This window comes from Amblyomma mixtum, chromosome 9, assembly GCF_055824585.1.
Source record: "Amblyomma mixtum isolate Tamu chromosome 9, ASM5582458v1, whole genome shotgun sequence".
Classification (NCBI taxonomy): Eukaryota; Metazoa; Arthropoda; class Arachnida; order Ixodida; family Ixodidae; genus Amblyomma; species Amblyomma mixtum.
In genome coordinates this window covers 37810998-37817317 of record NC_143020.1, presented here as the reverse complement: position 1 = coordinate 37817317, position 6320 = coordinate 37810998, and positions in this window count along the sequence as shown.

Genomic DNA, 6320 nt, shown 5'->3' with positions numbered 1-6320 from the left:
TTTTTGAGAACGCATTATGGATATGGAGTAAGGGGTGCTCGGTCTGGCATATACAATCAAATTCAACACCTCGTTTTCACTCGCTGCGAATCAAACCATATCACACGTCCATTCAACAAAACTGAGCGAAAGAGCAAAACAGAAAAAGCTGCGAATAAGGCAAGCAATTCAAAATCACCACGTAGCTAGGCTACACGCAGAGCTTCGGTGGTAGAGGCTCATAGAGCATGCAACAAAGCAGTATTGGGTGCGGTCTAAGCACGCCCTCTGCCATTCGAATAGGATCGAAAAGATTGTCCTGACGTTCGTGACGCCAACTTCGTGTGCATTCATTGAGAGGATGAGTGATACGTAAATTTTGGAACGGCGTCTCGTTTTGTTCTGTGCAGTATCTCACTTTGCCCCATGGGTGGGGCAAAATGCGACATTTTGAAGTTTTATGTTTCATATAATTCCACTCTTCTGCACTTCAGATTTCCTTTTCATATATAGTGATTTTGAGGACAGGATGGTAGGGAATGATTCGGCAAAATTTGTTTTTGGTATAAATGAATAAAAAGTTAATGCCGACAGTTTGCTAAATGCTCTCGCGTTTTGCCCCGCTCTCCCTTAAATAATCTCAGAAAGCACCCAATTGAAGGTGCATATGTCGTTAGCTCTAAGCCCCAGTCCAAAGCTGGTCTCCAACTTGACTACCACATGTAAGCTGCATGCAGCGAGAAGTTGTATGACATCCCCCGGAACGTTGCACTAAAAACGGTTGCTCAAAATTTTTGTACGAATGTAGTCGGAAAAACTGGCGCCATAGTGAGGTAAGCCAGTGATATTAAAAGATGCGTTTACTGAGAATTACGTGTTGTAAAGCTTTGCTGTGTTCTAAATCAGTGACGTCAATGTGCCCAGCATTAACAAACGGAAAGAATTCGGACTATAGTTATCAGCCCTTTAACCACCAAAAAAATTTCTTAAAACCTTTAGCAGAAAAGGAACCATTTTTTCAGAAATAATATAAAGAATTTAGATTTCGCATGCTCAGCAAGCTTGATTGTTCAGGTAGTATAGAAGATGGTATAGTAGTTGTTAACGTTCAGACAACTATCTTTCAAATAAACTGGCGCTACACGAGCTAGGCGCCAGTCATCAGAAAAAACGCAAGAATTTAAAGATAGTGGATAGTTAGATGAACCACCTCGTCTAAAAATATTTGCCCAAAAAAGAAGTAACATATAAAATGCAAACACGATTGCTATTCAAAAGAATGTGAGCTTTACAGCTGTGATATACTACACACAATGGGATGACATACAATTTGCACATACACACAAACGGATGACATACCACTTTCGATATCACTTTTTAACCTGAATATAACCGAACCCTCTTAGGTTTCTTTATTTTAAAGAACAGAGCTCTTCCTCCTTACCAACAATGGCAAAACAGCTTACGCTTTTTGAGTTCGAACAACATGCTTGGTATCGGGTTTAATGTCGGCTAACGCAAGGTTCTTCTAAGAATTCGCAATAAAGCGTTTATGAGGTATTTGCGCACGTCGCATTCATGTACAGATGCGGACAAAGCAATCGGAGGAGGGTATGCTGTTCTAAGCGTTATTACTCCATCCCTGACGCTATGGCCACTGCGTAGCATTCACCCACAATAGCCTGCTATTTCTATTAGGCAACACGTGAATATGATAGAAGACAATCACATGTTGCATTTATTTTATCCGAACGTCTACAAAGCTTTACGAATGTGATTTTCTTAGTAAGAAGGCACCAATGAAAGTCAACGAACAGCCAAAAAAAAAAAACTGGCGGGGACACTTATCTACCACCTTAATGCTATGATGCGGTGAGGTTAATCGGTTAATGTTCATATATGTGGATTTGTTCATACTTTACTTCACAATCATAGGTCACTGGTAGTCCTCGTGCTACTAATGGCGCAGTGGCGCAGTGGTTACTGGTTCTTAGTACAACCCCAAGTGGGGCTTGAGAGCCTTTTACCACGAACAACCGTTCATGTATTTACCACGAGCTACGATGGGCAGTTTGCTCCCAATTCGGGGGCTAAATCGCACCTGCCACGCTGGGGTGGTTGCGATGAAGGCCCGACATTCACATTTCGGGATTCTTCTGGGCATTCTGGCCACCTTGATTCTGGGCGTGACGGCTAGTTTTTGACCGAATGGGCCTGTATCGAACGAACGGGCCTCTTTAAATAATGAAAGACAACAATGAGAAGAAGGCGCCAAGTAGAGTAAGCAAATGAGTAATGGCAGTAAGACAAAACATTAGGTGAGACGGTGATATGTGAGGTTGATTTGTGTGTTTGAAGTTAGTGAATGCATTACGAAAAGATGGAGTTTCAGGCTGGCGGCGCGTTTTTTCAAAGCGGCACTTGAGCATATCATGCGTTCAGGAATCTCATGGTCGGGTACACATCATCGCCACGTATTAAACACCTTGCTTACTTTATGCTAGTACCTGTGCTCTAAACGAAAAATACTGTATACCTGGGCTTTAGACGTTCGATGAAGGGCTAGCCACTAGTAATCATGGTGCGACCGCTGTTTTGCAAGCAGTCGGGATTAATTCGAGCGTAAAATTAACCATTTAAGACCGGTGCTTTCTTTCCGTTTCCTTAAAATAAATGCTAAAGTTTAACGTATGTCTATACCAATTCTTCACATGCAAAAAGTAATTCCTATTGATTAATTAGTTTATGCAATATAGCCCACCATATGCTCACTCTAGGCTCTTAGGCTACAGCAAACGTGCACTAATTAAAAACTGTTTATTGCAAGCCAAAAAGCATAACGAAACTTGCATAGTGAACACTGAGGTTCTCCTTTTGTGTGGTGCAATTCAAAGCATGAATACACAAGCCAATGTCAAATTTTGCGCATTGTGTACAAACAGCGCTGTTGCAACTATCTCCAGCACACCTCCGCCTCTTGCCATTTAGTACTGCTTCGACGAAGTGGACCACATCGTCATACAGTGCACCAGTCAGAACGTCTCCAGTATTTGGGACTCGTCGCCGACCAGGTAGGTCCCCTCGGTTTATTGCCCCATCGCATCAAGCAGCTTTCAGCAATTTGCTTACGGGATTCAAGCTGACTGATGTTCGACCCTGTACCCGACATTAGCACTTATGCGTTGCTGATGGCTACATCAGAAAGCCATGTGAATATCGGCCACTGCCGCCAGGAGGCGCCTACATTTGCGTCCATCTGGTCGGTACCTCCTTTAAAACTGTTGTATTCAGCAACAGAATTTGGGCGGGCCACCTTGATTCTTTTATTTTCTCAGCGATAAAGTACCTCTCTGCTGACGACATTAGATTACACCACGGATGGTGGTTGCGATTGTACGAACAAAATTTTCCATCCAGCGCGCTACCATTCTCTCATCGTTGTTTAGCACGTGCTCTTCATGCCCACGAGGTTGGCGTTTTATGATTTCTGGTCGAGCGATTGGTCAGCCTTTGGAAACACGGTTTTGTCTCAGTGTGCCGGTACGTTCCTAGCTTTGTGCTTTCAGATTGCGCGTAAAAAAATGTCAAAATTGAAAAAAGAAGGGAAGGTAGCCAGCTTCTGCTAGCATTTCATCCACAATTTGAAGAATTGGCGCCGCTGCTTTCCCGAAGTTCTTTTCATACTTTGAAGATCTTCCTGCATCCCACTGCTTGCACTGGCAGACTTCGAAGTTCACAGATTAGCCATTTTTAGCATTTAGTCACCATACCTTATACCCAACGCGAATTGGCTTTCCCCATATAAATTGCTCACAACCATGACTACCATAGTACTCAATCATGCTTTCGTCTTAGCTCAGGTGACGCACAGATGTAAAGTGCTCGGGAAACTTTGTCTTCAACAGCGTCACCAATAAAAACAACTTTGCCTATCTTGTCGGTAAGTGTGAGGCTTGCATTATCTGCGCAGTGCAGGAATCACAGAACCTGCACGAAGCGGTTCATTCGCATAGCATTGCAGGCCATCATGTTGAGCATATCCTCACCGCTGTCCCCAGTAGCACTTTTTCGTGGCAAGCGCTTGTAGCCTGACAAAATGAGGACCCCAATAAAGCACCTTATTTCTTCCTGGCCAACCTCCGGATCAGGCATGTTCAAAAATATTGCGTAATTTCTTGCATGCTCGACTAACAGCTCCAGGACGGTAGCATCAAAAAGAGTTCTTGAAGTTTAACAGTTCAAAAACCTCATTGAGTGGCCATGTTTGGGTCGGGAAATATGCCTTGGCTTTTCTGAAGATCACTTTTCATCCACTTAGAAGTCGTAGATAAAGTAGACCCACTGCCTGCGCCACCTACAGGAGAGGAGGCCTGTGTTGTTCTGTTTCCTTGCCCGTCGGGATCGTCGTCATTGTCTCAGCCGCAACCAACAATGCTGCGTCTATCCGAAAAAACCGTTTCGGCACCAGCCAGCAACTGCCTTCCGCTTAGATTGTCAACGAGCCCACCTTAGTCTTTATAAGCCAAAACCTCATCCGAATAGACGCAAGCCTCCGGCGGTTCAATATAAATCGCTGACACGGCGTGGTTACCCTCTTCGAGAATCTTCGCTATTTTTTCTAAAGTCAGCCTATTTAGGTAATAAAACATCAAAAGAGTACCGCAGGAAAACCCTAGCAGCAGTGCGAGCCATAAGATTGCAGATATTAAAAACGCACAATTATTAGGTAGCTCTAATTAATGAATTAATCAAGCGTTTACCTCTCACAAAAGTTCCCTAAAGGTCGGATAGTCAAAGAGCACAGCCGAAGAAAGTGCGTCGTGCTATTGTTTAAAGAAGGTAATAAAAAAATTAGGCGTGGTTTAGCTCTGGCTGAACCTGGTCAGATGCATTAGCTGCGACACTTTTCGAGTTGTGCAGCACGTTCTTCTGCTGTCTCTCGAGTGCGTTGTCTCCTTCTTGCTTGGTCCTGTCGCCGTTGCTTCTCTTTAGCGCTCCCCATAGCGACAACAATCCACCGAGGTTAAGAGCGCATATACCCCCGCGAAGCGCCACCTCCTCACCCTCTACCTCGTCGGAGAGCACGCGTCTGGCGGAAGAGATCGACTACGCGCGCGGCAGCGGTGCGGCGCCGCCGCGCCCTCGACGGCGACGCAACCTGGCGGAGCTCGGCTGCAACGGTTGCCAGGCAACGGCTGTTCACCGCCATTCGTGCCTACCAGACACCGGCTATACGACGAGGCGAAAACCTGGCGTAGTTTTGCTAACGCAACAAAAACACTCCTTGGAGCGGGGCATGGCGCCGCACTTCTCAGAGTAAGACTATTTCCCGCCTCTGTAACGAGGTCCCACAAAATGATTTACCGCTGCTGACACCTGGCGTCAATAAAACAAGCACTAAGATTCGAATCTAACCTCGAGGGCAATTTCGGCGGCAGTTTTGGAACCTTAATTAAATAAAATGCTTTGTGTAGACTAACGTGTCCTTAAATCATGCTGCATTTTAATGTGTTAGAGCGGCTTAAGCACTGTACAGATTTTGTCCAGCTTGCGTTTAACAGAATAAGCCTTTACTAGTATTTGAACTCTCTCCGGAGCCTTCACTACGTGCTTTTTATTAGGCCGCGCTGTGGCTTCAGTTCATTGCTATACGTACTCAAACAAGAAAGAATTTTGGGGGTATTTTGCGGTATTATGTGTTAACGTCCTAGCGCGACACGTGCGATACGGACGGCACTGCTGTAGGAAATTGACTCATTTTGAGCACGTGTGGTTGTTTCAAGTGCACTGACGTAGCATAGGACGCGGATATTTTCGCATCTTGCCTCCATCGAAATGCCGGCGCCGAAAGATAAAAATGTGGTATTAAGAGACTTTAATTTAGAATGTCAAATCCAAAAGTGCGCAAAATCAACAACATCGCTCAGGACATATAATATGAGACATTCCTTTGCTGTGTAAAAGGTGAACTCGGCCTCTTTGAGCTGCTCTTCAACATATGAATCACCAATACTTCGTGTTTCTTTTTTCAACGCTCTCGCTATGATGTTTAGAGAACCTATTGGTAACCAATATTTATCGTGTACTCTCCAATTTTTAAATGAAAGGGCTTTTGAGATCGCATTCCCTATTACTTCGCGCACTTGTATAAAACTATGAACATCAAATCAGAGAAATTAGCAATCAAAACATCAATGTTGGTGCCTCAGTTATAATATCTACCCCTCCATAATTCTAGAACTCACCTTTGAGGGTTTTAAAAAATATACCTTTCATAGTATTTTTCAGCTTTGTAAAGCTTCTCATGCTTTCACAGCTTCAGCAGGAACGACAAGAAATAA